Source organism: Mobula hypostoma, chromosome 19 (genome assembly GCF_963921235.1).
Source record: "Mobula hypostoma chromosome 19, sMobHyp1.1, whole genome shotgun sequence".
NCBI classification, from domain to species: Eukaryota; Metazoa; Chordata; class Chondrichthyes; order Myliobatiformes; family Myliobatidae; genus Mobula; species Mobula hypostoma.
Genome location: NC_086115.1, coordinates 41,614,788 through 41,639,264, shown reverse-complemented (window position 1 = coordinate 41,639,264; position 24,477 = coordinate 41,614,788). Strand labels below are relative to the sequence as shown.

The window sequence follows — 24,477 nt, the reverse complement described above, 5'->3', positions numbered from 1 at the left end:
CATACCACATCTCTGCAATAAAACCAACTGAAAGTGAGTTAAGAAAGGCACTGGATGATGCCACAGCAGTGATCAAGGATGGCATTGGAAAACTCAAACATATCAAGGGTAAAATAGTGTTAAATGAAAATGCCCCACCCAAATTTCACAAAGCCCATCTAGTTCCTGATATTATTGTGAGCTCGATCGCAGGGAGGCTGAAGGAATTCTTTCCAAGGTTGAGTGGAGCCCGTAGGCAATGCCAGTGGTCCCAGTAGCCAAGAAGAATGTCAGGTTCTGTGGTGATTTTAAGGTCACCACCAACCCACTACTGAAAGCAGATCAATACCCTCTGTCCAGGACAGAGGATATCTTTCTAAACCTTTCTGGAAGGAAACACTTCAGAAAAGTGGATTTAACTGATGCCTACCTACAGATGGAGATGGAAGAAGTGTCTGAAGTGCTTCTCACCACAAACACTCACAAATCCTAATCATTACCATTGGCCTATTTTTGCAGTACCATCTGCATCTCTACTCTGGCAGAAAGCTCTGGACTAAGTGCTGCAAAGCTGCCCAGGCACTCAGTTTTACCTGAATAGCATCATTGTTACCGGTTGGGGTGACAAGGAACATCTCCAAAATCGCAAATCACAAACCAGTGTTTTAAAAAGATTAGAAGATTATGGGCGCAGAGCACGATGCAACAAGTGTGAATTCTTTAACTGAAGCATCACTCACTATGGTCATACTATTGACACGCAAGGATTACACAAGTGTGCTGAGAAAATTCAAGCAGTCATGTGTGCCCCAATTTCAAAGGGCATGTTAGAGTTGTAGTTCTTTTTAAGTTTAACAGATTACTGCCAAACTTGGCTACTGTGCTCCACGCCTTGAACTCATTATTACTGATCAGGAAGAAATGGCATGAGACAAAGCAGTGTGAGGTGGCTTTCCAAAACGACAAAGGAAATGGTGACATCAGACACTGTGCTCACGCATTATGGTCGACATCGTCCAGTGAAGCTTGTGCATGACGACTTGCCTCATGGTATAGGTGCCGATCATGTCACATGTTATGAATGATGGAAGTGAATGCCCTATCACCCTTGCATCACATTCCCTTACCGCTACAGATAAAAATTTCATACAGATTGACAGAGAGGCTTTGAGTTTGGATTGGGTATAAAACGTTTCAGCCAGTACTTGTATGGGAGAGAGTTTATCCTCGTTGCCGATCATCAGCCACTAGTGACCATTTTCAATCCACAGAAGGGTGTTCCACTAACAGTAGTGGCACAAATGTAGAGATGGGCTCTGTTTGTTGGAGGACACAATTACAGGATTGAATTCCAGAGGACAACTAATCATGGAAAGGCTGATGTATTGTCCTGTTTACCCTTGGAAAAGGAAATATCTGATGAAATTACAAAAGAGGACACTCATTTTGAAGTTTGTCCTAAATTTCTCCCTATTAGGGCAGAAATGATTCAAAAGGAAACCAGAAAAGACCCCACACTGAATCAGGTCTACATTGCAACTGAAAATGGCTGGAATGTGCAGCAGAAATTTCAGTTCCTGCATTTTTACCAGCACCAGGATGAACTTGCCCTTGACAGAACTTGACTTGTGTGGGGATTGAGAGTTATTGTATCATCCATGTTGAGAGCTAAACTGTTGGAGGAGCTACACGCTGGTCATCTAGGTGTGGTCGAAATGAAAGCGTTGGCTCGAAGCTTTGTTTGGTGGCCTGGGATAGATCAGCAGATTGAGCAGCTTGCCAGGCCCTGTTTGGGATGCCGACATGTCCATGAGAAAGGTGTCCAGAGCTGTCAGAACCACTTCCTGCAACCACCACAGAGGAGGCCCCAGAACCTGAGATTGTTTCACAGCCACAAGTCTCACCTGCCAGGCAGAGTGACCTCCCTTGTTAGTAAAGGTGTTATTCCACAAGGGGAAGAAATCCCCCACAGTGATTAAATACTTAAACCTAAATTGGACAATTTAAAATTTACTATGCTGTGGATGTCTATATAGTAGTTGTATTATCTAGTATACTATATATATGTGTGGTGTGTGTGTGTGTGTATATATATATATATATATATACACACACACACACATATATATATATATACACACATATACACATGCTTAGCTATAAACTCCTAATTAATAGGGAATGCATCTCATCTTTTATTTTTGTACATATATATATGTATATGTATGTACAAAAATAAAAGATGAGATGCATTCCCTATTAATTAGGAGTTTATAGCTAAGCAGGGAGGAGTGTTGTGTATTTAATATTTCAGTAATATTGGAATAATAGTGTAAATATTTTATTTGATTTAGCATTTCTGTTGTTTACATACTTCACTTAGGGTAGTATGTACAAAGTATTTGAATGGAATACATCATTATGCCACCACATCATAAGTGCGCACCTGCTTAAAGTAAAAAGACAGTAGATGCGTTTGTCCCCAGGCCTGTGTTTTTCTTTCGATTAGTTCTGGAGTTACAAAACTTAACACTATTTTCTGCATGTAAAATCATTTCCTACCTTTGGGATGGATATAAAATTTCCAACAGCACTCTCTGAAAAGATTGTTATGTCGTCTTAGTCTGTTGGCCCAGAATTTATACTTTAACCAATATCTTCACAACTGCTTCATCGAACTGGTGTATGTGAGTCTTACTGTGTACAAATGAGTTGTCATCTTTTATCTAAAATTAAGGGCCTGAACTTTACATCTAATCCATTGTGCACTGAGGAAGTCAAGAGGATGTGAAGGGCAGACTGTATGTGTTCCATTTACATGTTATATTCTGCTTTCAGCCAAATTTTTGAAAGAAAAAATGCATTTTTTGTTTACCTGTTTCAAATCCTTTGTAAGGCAGCAGTTACAGGCCAGTTATTAGGAGGTAAATGAGTTTGTATGAGGATAATATGGTCTCCCTTCTGGTGGTGAAGCTCCTAGGCTATTCTTTAAACCTTGTACAACAGAGATCAGAAGCTTGCTGTGTGTTGATGAACTGCTGTTTCCTTTACCCAATTATTGAATGCTAGGCCACTCTGCTCGATATTCTAGCCTGATGAACAGTATTAACCTTATTCTTATTTAAGCCAAAAAAAAACACATTTTGGTGTTATAATGCACAAAAATTCATTTAATGAAGTGCTGCAATTTTTTTGGTAGCTTTATTCTATTGTCTTCATGCATCTGGGTATGTGTTACAGCTGAGGCCGGGTCGTGACCCTTTTTTATAAATTTGAAAGCATCCCATAGATCAGTGTTTGCTTCTTGCTGTCATTTTGTTCTTTTAACATGTAGCAGTGCCCTTTCCCCTGTGCTGTCCAGGCAGATGTTGTTACTTGCTGATTGATTTATTTGGCATGAGGGAGGGGAGCCCTTCTGGGGAGGGGCAGGGGGAGGGGGGAAGGGATATATCCAGCAGGCCCTGTGAATTTGATGTGAGAAAAAGAGAGTACCTTTCACAATCCTAGTGGAGTGAAAATGGTAACTCCCCAAGGACAGCTTGTAGACTTAATTCATAACCTGGTGACTTCCGAGCTCCTTGCATCTTAAGAGCACTTAATATTGAAAGTCCAGAACTATAATGGGCACCCAGTGAAGAGATGAACCTGGAGCCAAGGTAAAGATAAATGATCAAAGGTATCTAAAGTGAACCAATTCTTAATGCAGCCAAAATGAGTTTTTTTTTGTCGAAAGGTGAAATAATTGTAGCTCTCTTGTTAAAGACGGAAGAATGAGAAGAACAGACACTAACTGGTGAGGTGAATGGCTCAGGCTTTGTAGTGTATGAGTCTGATTTAACTTTATTCAATATCACACCCCGATGTTGCACAGACATTTATGGATCTACAAAGAAGCATCCTGAAGAAGGGTCACAGCCCAAAATAATGTTGACTGTTTATTCATTTCCTGCTGAGTTCTTCCAGCATTTTGTGTATGTTGCTCCAGATTTCCATCATCTGCAGAATCTCTATGTTTAAGATTTTCTACATGTTTATTTTAGTACTGCCAGACCTAGAACAGGGATGAGAAAGAATTTCTTTAGCCAGAGGGTGGAGAATCTGTAAAATCATCAAGTTATTGGGTACATTTAAAGCATTGATTGGCAGGTTCCTGATTCGTAATGGTGTCAAAGCTTACGGGGAGAAGGCAGGAGAATGGGTTTGAGAGGATTAATAAATCAGCCATGATCAAATGATGGAGCAAACTCGATGGGATGAATGGCCTAATTCTGTTCCTATTTCTTACCATCTTAGGAACGCTATGAAAAACAGTTGGGGAAATGAAGAATCCCTCCATTTACGAAAGAACCAGTACCTTGAAAATACATTATGTAGCTCCATATTTCTGCGTCTTGTGTGAAATTACAATGAATAGTAATGTCAAAAATGTGTTGTGAGTTGGATGGTATCTGACTCCCCGTGTGGACATTGACATCTAGTGGCATGTAGTGTAAGCCTAGAATTCACTTGCAAGACTTTTGTTCTTGCATGTAGAACCTGTGTCAACAGTTAGCCACACATGTAAGATTAGGCCTTTACACTGCTTGAGAGAACTGCTTCAGTGTTATTTACAAATGACTGAGCATAGTAGATCCTATTTTCATGGTAAAATGCTTACTCAGATTGTCTTCCAACTCCCCCATACCAACCAACAACAGCACCTTAGTAGTAACCCTCACCTGACATTTTCCAATCTATAGCTTGTCAACCTAACTAATCCTCACCTGCTCCATTGATACCTAGCTAAGCTTATTCTTATCTTGCACCTCTCATAATTGTCCTCCTCGTCCTGAGTCTGATTCTTTCCTGACCCTAGACTGCCTTTCTAATCCCATCCTGACAAACAGTTGTCCTCTGATCCTCCAGCCAGTTCCCAGGCTCCTCTCATCAATTACTGTAATGCTGAAGTTTGCCAAAGAAATATTCATCCAAGTGTTCAGCCTGCTGCTGGTGCTCCATGCCTTGGGCTTTGTGCCCTACCAACTCTCTACCAACGAACCTAAAGTTAACTTTGTTCACCTTTTTATTCCCCTTTCCCTCTTTATATAGATTGGTTACACTTCCCCACCTGATTCCATCTGCCTTATCCATCTAAGTTTCTTCTTTTTTGGCCTGCACTTTTTATCCCTTCTCCCACCTGTTTCATTCTGTTCATCATCCTTCTCTTCCAGCCTCTGTCCCTACCTTCCCACTCCCCAACTCCCCCTGACTCCATCATTCCGTCATCCCCCATCCCCCCTCACCTGACTCTACCTCTTGTCCAGCAGACCTCATCTCACCCCAGCTCTCTCATCCCTTCATACTGTTAATCCTCCTTCCTTCACAAGGTCAGTGATGCATGGTCTTAACCCATCACTTTGCCTCCACAGATGTTGCTCCATCTGTTGAGTTTCTCCCGCAGATTGCTTTAGTCAGGTGTTTTTCAATTTCCATATACTGATCTTCCCCCTAAAACCAACTTTCCCCACATCAATTAAATGTATTTATAATTAACATGTACCATGGAAATGTTATTTAGGATCCTCGCCAACAATCTGAAAGGCAAATTCCTCATTGACTTCTCTGCCTTGGTCCAATAACTGTCATTAACTGTGGATCATGGAAAGCACATTTGGATTAGGATCAGGTGTAGACCCCTCGGACTTTCAACCCTTCCTTACCAACATAACAGTTGAGGCTGATCTGAGTGCAACTTCAGCTCTGCATTCCTGCTGACTCATGATAATGTTTCTCCTCCATTATTAACAAGAATCTGTCTAATTCTGCCAAAAACAAAATCTGCTCTTTAAAGGATACAGCTTTAAGAATTCACAACTTGAGGGGGAAAATGCCTCATTTCTGTTCAAAATGAGAAACTGTTTATTTTAACAAACAAGAGAAAACCTGCGCATGTTCGAAGTCAAAGTGATACACACAAAGTGCTGGAGGAATGCAGCAAGCCAGGCAGTATCTGTGGAAAAGAGCAAACAGTCGACATATCAGGCTGAGACCTTTCATCAGGACAGTGATCCTTAATCCTAAATCCTAGAATCCCTTAGAAAAGGAAACATCCTCTCCTCTTCCACTCTGTCAAAATCATCAGAATCTAATGTTTCAATCAAGTGCTCTTAACTCCAGTTTAGATGAGCCTGCTCTGTCAAACCTTTCCCCATAAAACAACCTGCACATTTCAGATATTTGTCTGGTTTAGTCTAGTTCAGAACTGGTTCTACTGTATTCACATCCTTTTGTAAACAAGAAGACCTGTACTGTTATACAGTATTCCATATACGGTCTTGTATACATATATATTCTGTACCCCTTGCAATGAATGGTAATGTTCTGTTAATTTTCCCATTTATTTATTGTGCCTGCGTACTAGACTTGAATTATTTGCTATGATACCTACATCCCTTTGCACTCTGCAATCTTGTATCATTTAGATAATGTTTTGTCATCAATTTTCCTGCTGAAATAGACAATTTCACATTTTGCTCCATAAAACTCCATTTGCTGCATCTTTAGTCACTCGCTTAATGTATCTATGTTGCTTTGTAGCTTCCTTATGTCTTCAAATTTACTTTTCCTATCTGTTTTTATATCTTCAGCAAAGTTAGCAATCATACATTTCCTGACTTCATCTGAGATATTTATAAAAGTGATTAAAAAGTTTAGAAACCAACACTGATCACTGTGGCAATCACTCATTATATCTTACTATTCAGGATGGACTCAATTATGTCTACTGGAGGTATCTTGGGATAGCCTCTACTGAAATGTAAAGCTACCAATGTAGCCTCAAGGTGATTCCCGATGACTCCAGATGCAAGGCAGATTTGCTGTGTAAGTTAGTGTCCACTAACTGAAATGCAATGGGCATATGTTTAGCAAACAGAACTATATGAACACCTGGATCCTCTTACTGGAATCTTGCACTACAAGATCTTTGGACTTCCTCTTCACTGCTATGGAAAGTAAGAGGGCTAAAGAGAGATCCTACAAGTAAACCTGAGATTCAGATTCAGAATCTGAGATTTAGTCAGATTCAGATTTAATTATTACATGTACATTGCAACATACAGTGAAATGCATTGCTTGTGTTCACAACCAATTCACCCAAGAATATGCTGTGGGCAGCCCACACGTGTCGCTACACTTTCCTGCATCAACATAGCATGGCCAGAATGTTCAACAGAACAGCACAAGCAGTAACAACAACAGAACAAAACAAGTCCCCTTCCCACCCTCCCACCCCCTCACACTCACAGACAGGCTTCTAACCCCAGGCCTCCAATCCTTGGCCCCGGACTCTCAGGCTTAAAGACATTGGACTTCTAACCTCCAGTCCATGGCCTAGACTACATACTTGACCTTCAGTGCTTGACCTCTGGATTGCCAACTTTCTTCTTCAACCTTCAGCCTTTCTACCTTCAGACCGTCCAAGCTACAGACTTTGCCAACCTCTGGGTATCGATCCCAGGACTTGCTGATCAAGGGTTTGACCTTTGTGCCTCAGCTTCTGGACAGGCATGGATCTCTGACCCCGTAAACTGGAGTGCGGTGGGTGGGGGGGGGGCGGGGGGTGGAAGGGACACAGGCCCTGGTAACTTCTGCCCATACAGACCTCTGACTCATAACTCACCGACCAGGGGATTGCTGGCCTCCTCAGTGCCTGCCAACCCAGACTCTGAGCACCAGCTCCTGTGCCTAATTCTTCATTTTCCCCTCATTGACCCCCAGCTCCCAGTGCTATCCCCAAACCATCCCAAAGAACCTCAGAAAACAACTATTGTGAGTCTCAATGTTGACAGACATCTCTGCGCCATCTTGATCTGAACACTAGCACTAACCGAAGAGTCTTCGGCAGGAGCCAATGACCTACCTCATGCCTGTCCCTAAACCTAAATCTGAACCCTAAAGCCTCACACTGTCCCCAAAACCATCCTTACTGCAATGGAGGAAGATGAAATGAGTATCAGTAGTGGACTTGTGTGGTACGTCTATACTATAAAGGGAGCATTGAAGCTTCTGCAAAGACCACTGGGATCCCTGTACAGAGTAATGCAGTTAGGTATGTTGCCCCTGCAATGTTCAAAATATTTGGGAAGCAGAGCCTGTGCAATGTCTCTTGCACCATTCACTGCCCTTCAGTTTTCAGCTCTATTTACTCTACTTCCCTTCAGTCTACTGGATAGGGCCATCCTGTCTCCCACTTCCCATTCCTCCTGGAGTTAATGCACTTGGACAGCTGCTAATATGCTCTGATCTTTGAAGAGAAGCATTTACTTTCTGTTCCCCATCACAATAAACAAAGACAATATTGAGTGCAGTTCTGGTCCCCCCCCCGTTACAGGAAGGATGTGAAGAATTTTGAGAGGGTGCAGAAGAGGTTTGCCAAGTTGCTGTGTGGATTAGAGGGTATGAGCTATAAGGAGATGTTGGACAAACTTGGGCTGTATTTTTTTCTAGACCATTAGAGGCTGTTTAAGATTCTAAGTGTATTTATTATCAAAGAATGTTTAAATTATACAACCTTGAGATGTGTTTGCGTAACAGGCCTTCACAAAGCAAGAAACCAAAAACAACACATTTTTTAAAAAAAGACGAATCCCCAGTGTCCACAGAAAAAGAGAAAGAAAAATCAAAACAAATCATGCAACCAATAGAAGTGAGCAACAACAGCGTACCAGACCAAATTGAGTCCGTAGATCCAAATCCCCAGAGTAGGCCGAAAGCCTCGGTATTCAGTTCATCATATTAGCAGGGCAAATTGCCGCAAAGTTCACAGACACGAAGCACAGCAGCCGGGGGCAGTCTCACAGCCTTAGTGTCGCAGAGAGAGGAACCCTTAGACTATCTGGGCCAGCTTTTAAATTGTCCGAAACTCGCACTAGGACCCGGGCCTTGCAGTGGCAAATCGTTTTGGGCCTACTACATGCCGCTTAGTAATTCACTTTGGACCTGGATTTTGCTGCCGAAGAAGCCTTCCTCGACCTCTCCAAACCAGCTCAGCGCTTAGTGTGGTCCACGCTCGCACCCGGGTTAGTTGGACAGGCATCAGAACTCCTCTGTCCCGTCTTCTCCCCTCCGAATTATCCACTCCAACAAGTGCGTTGATTTTGCAGTGCAGCAGTATGGCACATCCTGCAAATTCACTTTGCCCTCACCTGTTCTTCATTGTTTGTGGTGATAGTTTACCACAATTTATTTTTTTTAAAGCATTATTACTAATGTTTTTAATTGAATTTCTCTGCTTCTGAACCACCAGTAAGTTGTCAAATGTCTTCAGTAGCCCCATCTTAAACCGGAAGTTTATAACATTCTGTTAGGCACAGATAGAGTAAACAATCATATCTTTCTCCCAGGGCAGAAATGTAAAATACGAAAGCACGTGCATTTAAATTGAGGGGGAAAGTTTAAAGGAGATATGCAGCACATTTTTTTTTACAAAAGGTGATCGGTACCTTGGACAGACTATCAGGGATAGTGCTGGAAGCAGATGTGATAGAGGCATTTAAGAGGCTGTTAGATAGGCACTTGAATATTTGGGGAATGGAGGGGTATGATCATGTACTGGCAGAAGAGATTTAATTCAGTGCAGCATTATGTTTGACACAGATCTCATAATCCTGGGGCCTATGCTGTGCTCTTCTGTTCTATGTTCTTTTCTGTCTCGTCAAGAGTATAGCTGCATTTACAGTAACACGTTTACTCTTTGCAGTGGTTGATCAGAAATTAATCCCAACTGTTCACAAGAAGTCAAAGTTCAAGAGACCCCACTACTTGTTGAAATGTCTTAAAGAAGAGCTTTCCCTCAGAAATAAACAATCTGCCCGAGGAACTCTGTGGGTCAGGCTGCATCTGCGGGGGAGGATAGGAATTGCGCCTACTTAAGGTGAAACCCTGCATCAGGACCAGCTTTTCATCAGTCTTTCCATTACAGGGAACACACAGAATAATGAAATACCTCAGTGCTTGCAGGTAGTTTGGTTCATCATTAATCGTAAAGACACTGCACCAAAAGTGAGCTTTGTCCCAGCAAGTCTGCACCGGCCATCACACACCCATTTACGCTCATCCTACATTAATGAACATCTTTTATTCTCCTTACATTCTCATCAGCTGCCCCCGCTACCACAATGCACCTTGGGTAATTTATCTACCAACTTGCACATCTTTGGCATATGGGATGAAACTAGGGCATTTGGAGGAGACCTACGTGGTCGGGGAAAACATGTAAACTCCGCAAAGACTACAGCTCAAATGGTTTAGTGTGGTGTCTCTGTCGACAGTTTCTTACAGCGAACAAACTGTCTCTCGCTGTAACTCCCTGAACTGCAGAAGGTGACATGAGAGACACATATTAAATAAGTGGTGTTAAAAGTATGCATCATTTATTTTAACTGCAATTATTTATTTCTTATGGCTGTAAATAAATGCACCCAATGGAGGTACCTCAGTTAAAAACCCAGGGAGGTGACAGTAAAATGTTAAGGGTCATCCTTTGGATTATGGCTTGTTGTTGCATAGAAACCACTGGAAATAGGAAAATTAGGACTTAGAAAAATGTTTTGTGATGTCAGGGTGACAGGATAAAGACAAATAGCTTTCCAGCACGTGTTGTGAATTGAACAGACACTATAAGTGGTCACTCTGATGGTCCAGTACCAATGTAGTTTTCTTTATTTCATGAGAGAGAAATAGCATGATTTTTCTGTTATTTAAGATGCAGAACGTTTAAATTATTAAATAATATGATGAAGTAAGATGAAGGATGTAAAGAATAAAATAATAGTTTAATCTGACTCAGAGTTATGAAAATTACACTTGAGCCTTGAAATCTTCTGGAAGTTTAGAAAACTTATGTGAAGGTTCTAATGACATACACATCTGGGCATACAATCACATTTCATAGCAATGCACCAGCATCTCATTTGGTTTGAATATAACATTCATAAACTAATCATGATTTTTTTTCTCTGTTTCTCTCAGAATATGAGTCATCTTTATTTTTCACACTGGACGTGTGAGTTTCTATTATACCTCTCAGATTAGGTTAATTTGCATTTGTACATTCCTGGAAAATAAATACCATTGCTTTCAAGATGCGTAATTAGACATGATTTTCCTTCAATTGCCTTCTTACAAGACCTTGAAAAATTAGCTTTATAACTATTTGGAACATCCATTAATCCCTTTTAGAAGGGTAGGAATTAACATGGATGAAAATTCCGTGAATATTACCTTCTTCAATTGTACCACTTCCATGAAACTTTCGCCTGGGGGTGTTCATGTAATAGTTATTTAAATAGTTATCCATCTTCAAGGACCCCCCCCCACCACCCAGGTCATGCTCTTTTCTCGCTGCTGCCATCAGGAAGGAGGAACAGGAGCCTCAGGACGCACACCACCAATTTCAGGATCAGTTACTACCCTTCAACCATAGGCTCTTGAATCAGAGGGGATAGCTTCACTCACTCCAACGCTGAACTGATTTCACAATCTATGGACACATTCTTAAGGACTCTGTAACTAGTGTTCTCAATAATTATTGTGTATTTGCACAGTTTGCCATCTTTTGCGCGTTGATTGTCCATCTTTGCCGTGTGCAGTTTCTCATTGATTCTATTGAATACCCTCAAAAGAATGAATCTCAAGGTAGTATATGGTCGCATATATGTACTTTGATAATAAATTTATTTTAAACTATGAACTTTGCCAAGAGAAATTTATAGCATGTTAATTTCTATTATGTTTAATGTTTTAAATTACTACAAAAATGGGTGTATTCTAATACATTGTGAGAACCCGAAAACAGCCCAGCCCCTTTTAGTGGAGCAGCCAATAAAAGCAAATGGTAGGAAATTCAAATCTGGGCACTACCAAAGCCTCATATTTAAATCTGCATTAAGGAATATGGCATCTTTGTAACCTTGTGAATTTTAAGCTTCTTCCTTTCAGAAAGAGATTTTTTAAAATGACAGCCACTCTGCTACAGAAAAACAACATGATTTTCAAAAGAAGTCAAAGTTCTTTTAAGGTTTCAAATAAAAACTATTATTTGGTGTTTAACTTATTACGTACAATTAAATGCAATATTAACTACATTTGGAGCAAAACTTATTTCAGGACAGTGTGTTTTCATTGGCTCAATTCAATGACGTCACATTCAATGATAATGATTATTGTTTCATGATAAGCGTTTACTAGCTTTTAGTTGATTTCAAAAAATTCAAAGTTGAAAGTAAATTTATAATCAAAGTACGTATATGTCACCATATACAGTACTGTACAAAAGTCTTGGAAATACACATATACCTAAGACTTTTGCACAGTACTGCACTTACGTACGATTCATTTTCTTGCAGGCATTCACAGTAGAACAAAAAAAAATCAAATGAAAAACCACACACAATCTAAGACTGATAAGCAACCAATGTGGACGAAAAGACAAACTGCAAATGCAAAAACAAATAATAACCATAATAAATATGTAAATAATATTGAGAACATGAGTTGTGGAGTCCTTGAAAGTGAGTCATTCAGTTGTGTTCAGTGATTAGTTCAGTGTTGAAGTGAGTAAAGTTATACATGCTGGTTCAGGAGTCTGAGGGTTGAACTTCTTGAACCTAGTCGTGTGGGATGTGAGGCTCCTGTACTTCCTTCATGGTGGCAGCAGCAAGGCGAGAGAATGGCCTGAATGGTGGGGGTCCTTGATGATGGATGCTGCTTCGCCTTGACAGTGCTCCTTGTAGATGTGCTCAGTGGTGAAGAGGGCTTTCCTGTGATGGACTGGGCTATATCTACCACTTTTTGTAGGCTCTTGCATGTTTCCATACCGGGCGATGATGCAACCAGTCAGGATACTCTCTCCACTGTAATCTATAGAAGTTTGTCAAAGTTTTAGATGGCATGCGGAATCTGTGCAAACCTCTTAAGAAAGTAGAGGCACTGCCATGGCTTTTTGTAATGGTACTTAAGTGGTGGTCCCAGACAGATCCTCTGAAATGCTGACTTCTGACACCAATGTGGTCTCTATTCACAGTTTCTCAGTGGCTTTACAGGAGTCTCATGTCAGTAAGGAGATATATCAATGGTGGAGAGGGCTTTTCCTGGGATTGACTGGAGTATATCCACCGCTTTTTGTAGGTTTTGTATTCTTGGGCATTCGTGTTTCCATACCAGGTCGTGATGCAACCAGTCAGGATACTCTCTCCACTGTGATCTATAGAAGCTTGTCAAACTTTTAGATGGCAGCCAAATCGGTGCAAACTAAGAAGGTAGAGGCACTGCCAGTAACCTGACAGTAACAATTACCTTTCATTTGCCTGTGGCTAAAAGGGATTTCCTCCATGGTAAGGTGAAGAATAGATTGGATTAATCAAGTCATCCTGTTAAGCTCTCAATATCAGAAGTAACAAGGTGCAGTATTCGAATTAGCATTCAGCCTGTTTGGTTGGCACCCAACACAGATTTCCACACTCCATGCTGGAATTTTACATCCCTCACTATCATCATTATTCTGAAAACAAAACATTTTAATTTTTCTGTTCATATAATTAAATGAATTTAACCTATATTTTAAAATGTTTGGGGTATGAAATGGGGAGTATAGCATCTTTTGATGCTACAACAGTGCTTTCTATCTCCATCACATGTCTAACAGTGAGGATCTTACATGTATGGAGAAGTATTATACATGGAAAGAGTGGGATAGGTTAGATGTTCCCAGTTTGGATGATGGGTCAGGCTTGAAGAGCCAAATGGCCTGCATATTGTCCTATTTTCTGAGTTTAAAAGTATATGCATGAAGTTGGGAGAACGGAGGGATATTGAAATAAGGGCAAGGTTGTATTGTTCATTCCCGTTGATTAGAAATTCCTTTTCACATAAAGCATCCCAGTAAGGCACATGAAATCAGATACTTTCCCTGCACCCCGACCAACCTTCTAGATCTGAATGAAGCAAATTTAAAAAATCACTTCTGAAGGAAATGAATTGCTATTTGGATGGTTCATCAAAGGAGTAATGTATCAGTCAACTGGCATTGTTATGCTCATCTACAAGCATGATCTTGGCACTTTATTTGAGATATATTACATTGCTCAGCCTACAATGATTTGAAGTGTGGGATAGTTTCTATCAGCAGGAATGCATTATCTAGATTCCCTGTGTTAATACCCTGAAATGCCCTCAGATTGTATCAAAAACCTACATGTTTCCGGGTATAGATTTACTCTGTGGAGATCAGTAACTGAATGCTGCAGCCACCCTTGCATTAACAGAATAATTAATTGGATCAGACATAAAGAATTGACTTCAATTGACCTTTATTCACTGATCTCCTTTGAAACCGAACAAAAGGCACAGCCACGTGGATACTAATGGTGTCACTATGCTCTCCAGAGGTGGTCCGCATTCCCGCCGAAACAGCAAGCTAATAAAAGCTTGGCTAGACCTTGTGATTGGCCAGACCAATCACGGACATTTTCCATGAAGTCAATGTGTATAAAAATGACTTTCGAAGAATTTTTTAAAGGAAAAAAGTCTACAGTTTTTAAAAAAAATCTGTAACCTTTCAAGTTTTAAATGCCATTGAAATGTAAAATGCAGTTGTGTCGCTCAGTCAAAGCAAACACATTTGTGCAATGATTTAGTTTCTGCAGACAGTATGCACCCTCCTTTATGTATCATTTTTCATTAAACAAAAGCAGACATATATACCTAATCCTTTTGGATAATAAAGAAAGAATTCTTCATTTATAGATTCCTTTGGGTAAGGGACCCATTATTCAGATAGGACATTGAGATCTACCCAGTTAATTACGTGATAAAGATCCCATGACACTTATATAAAAAAAAAAGCTTGCAATTTCTCTAAGTGTCTTGGCCAATAGTTGCCTTCCAACCATTATCACTAAAATTACTTCATTCATTGTTTATCCTATTTGTTGTTTCTGAGAATCTTGCTGTGTGCAGATTGATTGCTATTTATGTATTTTATTGAGATACAGTGCAGAATAGGCCCGTCTGCGATTTGAGAAACGTCACCCAGCAACACCCTATTTAAACCCAGCCTAATCGCAGGACAATTTACAATGACCAGTTAACCTACCAACCGATACATCTTTCTTTGGATTGTGGGAGGAAGCGAGAGCACCCAAAGGAAACCCACACAGTCACGGGGAGAATATACAAACTCTTTACAGACAGTGGTGGGAACTGAACTCAGGTCACCTGTACTGTAAAGCATTGTGCAAACCACTGCGCTAGCGCACCACCCCCGTAAAACAGCACATGCAACTTTAAATAATTTTAGAGTCCATGAAGGGTCCCGATGAAGAGTTTGGGCCCGAAACACTGACTGTGTACACTTTTCCATAGATGCTGCCTGGCCTGCTGAGTTTCTTCAGCATTTTGTGTGTGTTATCTAAATAATTTTATTTCATTAATCTCTCCAGGCTCATCAATCTATGGAAATTAATGATTGATTCTTTTCTATATCCATACAGAGTTTTTCTTTTTAAAAATATTTTATCCTTTGTTAGATATCTTGCATTTGGAGTGTCCATCATAAATCATGTTGTAAATCTCATTTATTGGACTCTTTTGAGGTCAGAGTATTAATGTAATATTTGCTTAGCTCTGTCTTTTTTTATTCACAGTAAAAAGTCTCAACAATGTGCCACAGAATAAATTGTAATTTACAGCTCAAGTTAATCTATTGTAAAGCTCAGCAAACAAAGTTTGGATGTTATTCATCATCTATCAGAATGTTAAATAGACTGTTACTTTTTTGATGTTATGATTAAGACATGATCAATTCAGAAGGCCAACAGCTTTTCCAGCAGCATATCACTTTTTCTATTCTTTTCACTGGGATTTTTGACATTTCCAATTCCTCCCTGCCACTAACCTTGCTACGAGAAAGATCCATTGGAGGTTAATTAAATCCATCATCAAAACAACGAGAAGCCAATGAGGCATATAATCACTGAAATAGTAAATTAAATGATGCAATTGTTTTCCCTTCCATCATTCAACGGGAGGGCAGGAGCTGTGTTATCAATGCAGCTGACTGTATTGTTTCACAACTGGCGATGGGCACTTCCAGCCCCCAGAGAATCTGGATGCATGTGGCCATAAACCAGGTTTTAATTTGCACAAACAGAGGAGATTAAACTGTATCAGATCCTGGGTCCTACAAAGCTTCATTATGTGGAAAGATGACACTGTTAAAGAATAAAAGAGAGGTTATTCCCAGCTGGAATTAACAGCATCGCCTATTTGAGATGTAAATTAATACAAACAGGGTAACTGAGTGGAACAGAAAAGCCAGGACTTTGATCTAATTTGCCGAAGCACTGAGCATAATTAAAACATACACAGAAAGAATGTAGTTATGTTGCATTTTTAATAGGCCGTAGCATCATTAATGTAATTAATAATAACATGTTTAAAAGTAGCTGCTGCTGTCAGTGTGAGCATGTGTCTGAATAGAAGCAACTGGCAGCTGTGGGCTTCAGCTGGCATGGTTTGACATGGAGAGACAGTGGTACCAGTAACACCCGTCACTGAGCGGGGAGCCTGGCGCGAGATGCTGCCACACCTGCCATTCATCACAGAGCCGACACTGATGATGATTGATGGAGGTTTGGAAGCTCAGAGCTTTCCTTGCCAAGGACTAGCTGTGACTCTTGCGGAGTCACCAGCTGTGCCTTGTTGCCAGGGTTTTTGAAGATGAGGCTCATTTCTCTAGAGCTTTATCTTAATCAGGCTGTCATATTTTCAAAATTAATTAAGACTTTGTAAAAGGAGTCATTGAGCCTGCTCTATTTTAAATGTTCATCACCACGGAAAAAGCCGTGGAAAACATCTTAAGCACAAAACACGATATTGTAGTTGACAATACTGTTTAGGAGAACCCACTGCAAAGATCATTTTCCTTTCTGATGGATTACAAGTACTAACTATGAAAAGCCTGTTTTTTAAAATTATAAACTCTGTTATCTCCATGAACTGTAAAGGGAGCATGTGGACTGGCACTTTAAATGATTGCTAAACTGGTGCATTCTCATTATCCTGTATAGATCATGTGATGCAGCCCTTCAAAAGGTAGTAAAAAGGGACTGTAGATACATTCTGCAATTTAGTGAAAGTGGATGTGTTTCCCCTTCTACAGCTGACTTGCTACTTATTAAATTGGTACTTTGGAATTTTTATTTTTTATTAAAGACCAGCAAAAAAACTTGTTTGCAAAACAAGTATGGATGCCCATACTTCCAGATTACCTTTTCTTTGCCCAGAGATAAACAAGGTAAATTTAGTCAAGATCACAACAGTTCAATCTTTGCCCAGTGATCAGCTATTAATTATACTATGATGTCAATCCAGTTTTGGTTAAGTGCAGCTTAGTGTTGTGCTAATTGATCCTTTTTAAAGAATAATGGTCATCCAAAAGTCCTATGTTCTGCTAATTGATTCTTCTGACAATAACTGCAGTTCTGTGGAAATACATGACTCTCATTTGCTTTACTTATCCTCTTTAGTTTTATCTCTGTCAGGATTTGTGTTTTATTGTCTTGCTGTACAAAAACAATTGCGGGTATCATTTTTTTTCCAGAATCACAGAAAGTGCTTCTTTTGGGTTGTGTGCTCACATTGGTTTAACTAACATCTGTTTCCAGATGAAATTGGGTAGGCTCTAGCTATATCCATCCTCGTAGCTCTTCTTATCCCACACCATTGTTCCCAATTTCATGCTATCAGAGAGGCCGCATGTTTTCCTCAGCCAAGTTGTCAGAGGCATAAAAGCTGAGGAGCAGGGTCACATTTAGAGGGATGGGCATGAAAAATTGGTAAAATGTATCGGAAGCCCACCCACTGGATGGTTGCTTTGTGCTGCTCAGACTTAGATTGACCAAACCTACTTTTAAATTCATTTCTGGATGCACACAGTTAAACCCAAGCTCTCGCCAGTCTTCCTCAATGATAGGAGCCAGTGTGTCTTTTAAAATACTGGATCAAAATATGCAACACTTTTTTTTAAATGGTAGTACTCAAATGAACTGTGTTCCCTTTTCTCTTCAACTTTCAAATATTATTGCCGTCCCCACCAAAATTCACACTATCGCTAATAAACCACTGATAAACCTCTGAAATTAAATTGACACTACTGCATATATCAGCATAACAAAACAAGAACTTAAGAGTTCATTATTTTACTTCCTAAATTTCTATGTTTGCAGGCTTTTTTCTTAAAAATTAAAATTCTTAATTTTTGGAAGTAATTTCACTCAAAAACAAAGCTCCACAGCCTGACAAATGTTACAGAGCATGTCTAAATCTAACTCACTAATGAACCTCCAGATTCACGCATTGTTGAAAGCTAAAGCAAGTGTGTTAGGCATCATTAGAATTTCTTCCTTTGAGGCAAAATTGTAGTAACTGCTCTCTTGAAGAAATGCAGAGCTTTATCCTTCACTTCATGGACGTGTCATGCATTTTGTATGTTAAACAGTCTCATGGACATCTGTCATGATTGGTTTTAATCTGCTAGCTAAAAGTCTGGATTTAATCTTGCATTACATCTCTTTGTACTGCAGTCAGTAAGTGACAGTATTGCCATGAAACAATGACTGTACTCATTCCATCCAATATGCCATGTGGTAGACCTTTTTTATGGACCAGTTCTTTAGAAAAGAATACAGGACAATGAAGCATCTGGTGGGCTTTTCCTGTTTCTAAGTTTTTTTTGTTAGTAATTCTACTCACCCAGGCCGCACATTTCTCCCTTGATGCTACTCACCGAGACAGGGTGTGTCAACCTAGTGGTGAGAGGTCAACAGGCCAAAGTGATGAATTTTTATGCTGCTGTTTCTTATGTTTCTGCTCAGTCACAATTTTCTGCTTGCAGTGCAAATGCTGAAAGGAATCACAGAGAGCAATTTGTCCTTCTGAGCAGGGAATTGGATGGCAGATGAGTTAAAATGTGGAAATCACATTGAGCAGAAGAATACACAAATGTCTTCCTGTGGAGAAACAGAATACTGCTGTCAGGGTTTAACACAGGCAGTACATTGGAGATTTGTGGTTCTCAGCCATACGGGATTGACAAATGAATTTAATAGCACTTTTTTAAATATTGAAAAGGAAATAGCACCTCAATACCTGCTGAGGAGTTTGTAGATGTGCTCCAGGTGTTCTACCGAAAAAGGACATACTATTAACATCCCCAGAATATATCAAAGTCATTCCTTTTTCCAATTAACTGTATTTTACAATGAGCACCAGCAGAAATCTGATCATTAATATTTTTTATTAGCTGAGATTTTAATAACACCCATAGTGATTTTGCACTGAGATTGGAGAGTGGTACCACAGCCTATGACATATCTTTCTGTGCAGCCAGCCGTTTCTTTGATGTCATATGGGTTTTTAAGTTTTCAAGTGGTCATTCTTCAACCTCTCTACATTTCAATGCCTCCTCGAACGTTCTTGATTCCTTGCTTAAACATATTATTCTAGAAATAAATGAAGTCAGCTGTATGGTTCTACACTCTCTTCATTTTTCAGGTTAATCTGGAGCTCTGATTGAGCTCATTAAAGCCATAGATTAATTGCAGTTCATAGTTATTACATATTTTAATGATGGTAGCAGTTATTTTTATCAGTTGAGTTCATTTGCCTTGCAACCATCAAAAAAGCATTAAAAAGCTAAGTGTTAAATTATTTCTTCAATGATATTGTTTTATTACTTAATCAACTAGCCATGTGAGTATTTTTCAGGGTATTATTATGCTTTAGGTCTCTAAATTGAATAGTTTTACAAAATAAAGTCCACCTACTTGCAACCATATCTTAATTTGGGGATGTTTTAACAGCATGACAATATCAGTGAAATGTGTACAGACGAAAAAAACATAAGTTGCCATGTAATTCATCACTTTTATATATTTTACACACTCGTTCAAATAGTAAAGGGACACCGTTGTTGTAGTAGCCCTTTAGAAAATCACTGCAAAATGGAATGTAAACATCCTATGCAGCTACCAACCACAATCTCATTAGGTATGAATGCCATAAAAGTCACTTGGTAAAACCAATGATGCAGAAAGGAACCCCAGTTGTAATTAAACCAGCGACTAACACTAACATCTTTTGTAAATCTGATTTCTGATGTATAATCCAGTATTTGAAAGGCTGTAGATCAGGAGAAGGAGAACAGTGTCTAAATGGAAATGAAGCTACTCTGAGATCATTTCTGAATTTCGTTACTTCAGAAAACATGAGAATAATGGATTATTTATTTTGATCAGCAGCATAGGAGATTTTTGCTACTTAGTGAAACATTAAATCGGTTCGATATGAGGGCAGTCCAGGTTCTCAGGAGGTGCTTTAAAATCATGACTGTTGAATTGTGCCCGCTTGGAGGTTGGTACAATGACTTTTGACAGTGACAGTAACTCTGCCTTGTCCTTTGCCGTCCTTTTCACCCATTCACTTTGGAAAGCAGCTTAAGTACACTTAAGCGCATTAGCATTTGGATGCTTGGACCATATTGACCCTTGATTGGAAAGTTTAAATGACTGAAAGATGGACCGATTTGTTGGGGCTTTAGAAAGCTGGAGGTTTCTGCTTTGGTTTGTTCTGGTACTTGTTCTGATGTGGTGCAGCATTTAAAGACGACCAGGCTGATTTGTGACATATGAGTCTAAAGGGCTCTTTGGTTTGATGTGATTAACTAATCTGTGCTTTGAATTTAAAACTTTGAGCCAGTTGTGTTCAGTATGGGAACCGGCTCTTCTGTGGATTATGTCATTTGAACACAGATGGTAAACTGTTCCCTGATCAAAAGGGGAAAAAAAGGACAGGGAGAAATGGTTTGGTTTGAGTGCTTAGTGGTGTGTGGCTGAAATCATTTTTACATACTAGAGTTTTCAAAAACATTGTACAGCATTGATTAGATATTGATGGATTTTAACACTTTCAGCACATACTGGCTGCATTTGATTATTGTTCATATTTTAGTGGTTTATCACCTGCCTAGGAGCTATTTGGGTGACAGAACGTTCTCTTTTTTTAAATTCTGCTGCTTGCTCATAATTAGACCAGTCTTCATAGCCACTTGAATTTACTGTACTCTATTATTAACATATGTTCCGCTACAACTTTTGATATTCCTATTGGTTCCTGTCAGCTCACTTTAAACGAAGCCTCCGTTTCAACCTTTATTTTATGCTGGATTCATTAGGAGTTTTATTGCGTAATGTGTCATTTATACATCTGATAAAACAAGTTTAATTTTTTTGCGACCAAAGCAACGAGAATTTGTAAAATGCAGAACAAACTACTGTAAGACGTAAAGAGAATCACATGGAATGTACCCATGGTCTGGAATTAAACAGTATAGCCCACGCCTTGTAAAATTACTGTTGCTACAGAGACAGTGGGAAACTAAGTCCAGTGACGTAACACTTCAGCACAGGCTTCTGGACGTGCACAGAGGTAGATGCTGGTCATCCAATAATAAGAAGAGTTTTGCGACCTCTTAGAATTTTAGTTGGATTTGTCCACCCCTTTTGCTTCCCAACCAGCTCCGTGAATGGGAAGACTTTCCTACTCACCTGGATGGATTTGTCTTTCTATGAAAAATGCACATTACAAGTTCCCTTTAGATGGTGGTGTTATAAGCAGAATATTTAACTACTGATATTCAATTTTCTTGTAGAATTTTAGCAGAGAGGCACAAAGAAAGCAATGTATTGCAGGCATTGATATTGCTGCTGGATTGAAGGGTAGATCATTTTTGGAAAAGGCTCAGCTGGGATATCTGTGGTAAATCTAATTGATAGTACTGTAACCCTTGGGAAGCATGACACTAGCCTGAGCGCAAAATGTTGGCTCCCTTACATAGAGGAACACACACAAAATGCTGGAGGAACTCAGCAGGTCAGGCAGCATCTATGGAAAAGAATAAACAGTCGACATGTCGGGCCAAGGCCCTTATTCAGGACTCCGAAGGAAGGAAGATGATCCCAAGTTTAAAAAAAACATAGAAGGGTCAGGCTACTTTGGAAACTAGATGCCTTGAATGAAGCCCTCATCACTTAAGACCTTCTTCTGGAAGCCCCAGTCTTTGCCCCATTAATTTCAATAAGGTTAGCTGTAAAATCAATACGCAAGGTACTGCAGAGGCTTGAATCTGAAGCAGTATGGTGTATTGGGTCTTTCAGTCCAGCTGAAGATTCTTGACCCAAAACACCAATTTTTGTATGTTTGGTATGGGCCCCCAGATCCTAAGAACTTTCTACAGGGGCACAATTGAGAGCATTCTGACTGGCTCCATCACTGCCTGGTATGGGAACTGTACCTCCTTTAATCACAGGACTCTGCAGGGAGTGATGCGGACAGCCCAGCGCATCTGTAGTTGTGAACTTCCCATGATTCAGAGCATTTACAAGGACAGGTGTGTAAAAAGGACCCGTAGGATCATTAGGGACCCAAGTCATCCCAACCACAATCTATTCCAGCTGCTACCATCCGGGAAGCAGTACCACAGCATAAAAGCCAGGACCAACAGGCTCCGGGACAGCTTCTTCCACCAGGCCATCAGACTGATGAACTCATGCTGATTTGAGTGTACTCTATATTACATTGACTGTTCTATTTATTATAAATTACTATGATTGCACGTGGCACATTTAGATGGATGTATGTGAAGGATGTAAGAAATAAAGTCAATTCAATTGTCCAATTTCCTTCATTGATGCTGCCTGACCTACAGAGATCCTTCAGCATCTTGCATATTGCTTAAGGTCAGCTGTAACGTTCAGTTCCAGGCAAAATGTCAACATTCCTTCTGGGATCAATGTTTGCCATAATAGCTGGGTCCATATTTTCAGAGCAGAACTCAATGTGCCCTGGCACATTACCTTAGAGGAATTATACATTTGGATGTTACTTTATTAGGTACACCTGTACACTTGATCATCAATGGAAATATCTAATCAGCCTATCATGTGGCAGCAACTCAATGCATAAAAGCATGCAGACATGGTCAACAGGTTCAGTTGTTGTTCAGATCAAACATCAGAATGGGGAAGAAATGTGATCTAAGTGACTTTGACCGTGGAATGATTGTTGATGCCAGTCGGGGTGGTTTGAGTATCTCGGAAACTGCTGATCCTCTAGGATTTTCTCTGGAGTTTAGAGAGAATGGTGCAAAAAACAAAAAGACTTCCAGTGAGTCGTTGTTCTGTGAATGAAACGCCTTGTTGGTGAGAGACGTCAGAGGAGAATGACCAGACTGTTTCAAGCTGACAAGAAGGCGACAGTAACTCAAATAACACGCGAAACAACAGTGGTATGCAGGAGAGCATCTTCAATGCGCAACACATGAAACATTGGAGTGGATGGGCTATGGGAGCAGTTGATATTGGTGTACGTAATAAAGTGGCCACTAAGTGTCCTTGTGCCCTTCCCAAAGCAAAGGTTGTTATTGGTTAATTTGGTGGTATCATTGAAACTGACAAAGAATATTAAAAAGTTAGGAAACTCAAATATGTACCCGTGTTTTCTCTCTTTTTTCTTGAACAGTGAACCTCATGTGATAGTAGTTCAGATAATGGAAGCTCACTCTTACAGAATTCACAAATCCAAATAAAGAATGAAAATTTGCTCATATGGAATTTATGCGAGAGAGGAAATTAAAAACAAAATGTGAAAGAAACAATTTGATAAGGGCTCGCGATACTGATGGAAGGAACAGCTATCCTCAGTACTGTATCTGATCTGCAACGAGAGTGCAAACTGAGTAGGAACAGAAACTCCTTCACATCACCACAATATTAGCCACCTGCAGATGCAATGTTTGTGGACAACTGAGACCTGATTGCTTTTGGAGCTAACATCAGGTTAGGTCAATTTTCAGACATTTTCGACAGCCTACCAATATGTATTTCCCCTTGTATGCATACCTAGATAGCCTAATTCCAATTTTAAACCATTTGTCACAAATTTACTCAAGATCATTATGTGAACCTAGATGCAGAGTAGACAATGGCTGTAAAGCTGTGGCAGTCACAATTCTGCACTGCATTATACCGATTATCTACACCATCATCTGCCTTCATCACCGTTCCCACTGCCCTCCATCCAGCCCTAGGTGCTGCACTGCCCCTCCTCCCAAGACATACCTTCTTGCAGCTTCCTGGCAAGGCAAATGTGTCAAATCTTCGTTTGCAAATGGGAAAGTTTACTTGCGCTATAAGTGGGATGAAGAGCAGGACAGCTTACTGAGATGATGCCAGTGGATCACCAACATATTAGTGGGCCTCATTCCTTCCATTGGGGTTATACATTACGTTACCTGTGTAAAGTTGATTTGAGAGCAGATAATTTCTCTCTCCATTCTGTACAATGACAGCTACTTGCTTCCTCAGACAACAAAGGAGGAGGTCCTTTTAAATCATATATAAT

General features: G+C 39.9%; 1 protein-coding gene across 3 annotated transcripts in view; it reads left to right on the top strand.

The window, feature by feature from the left end:
• The window catches only part of LOC134358996 (inositol polyphosphate-5-phosphatase A), a 475,517-nt gene that overhangs the window by 382,236 nt on the left and 68,804 nt on the right, over positions 1-24,477 (top strand). The gene's annotated exons all lie outside the window — the stretch shown is intronic.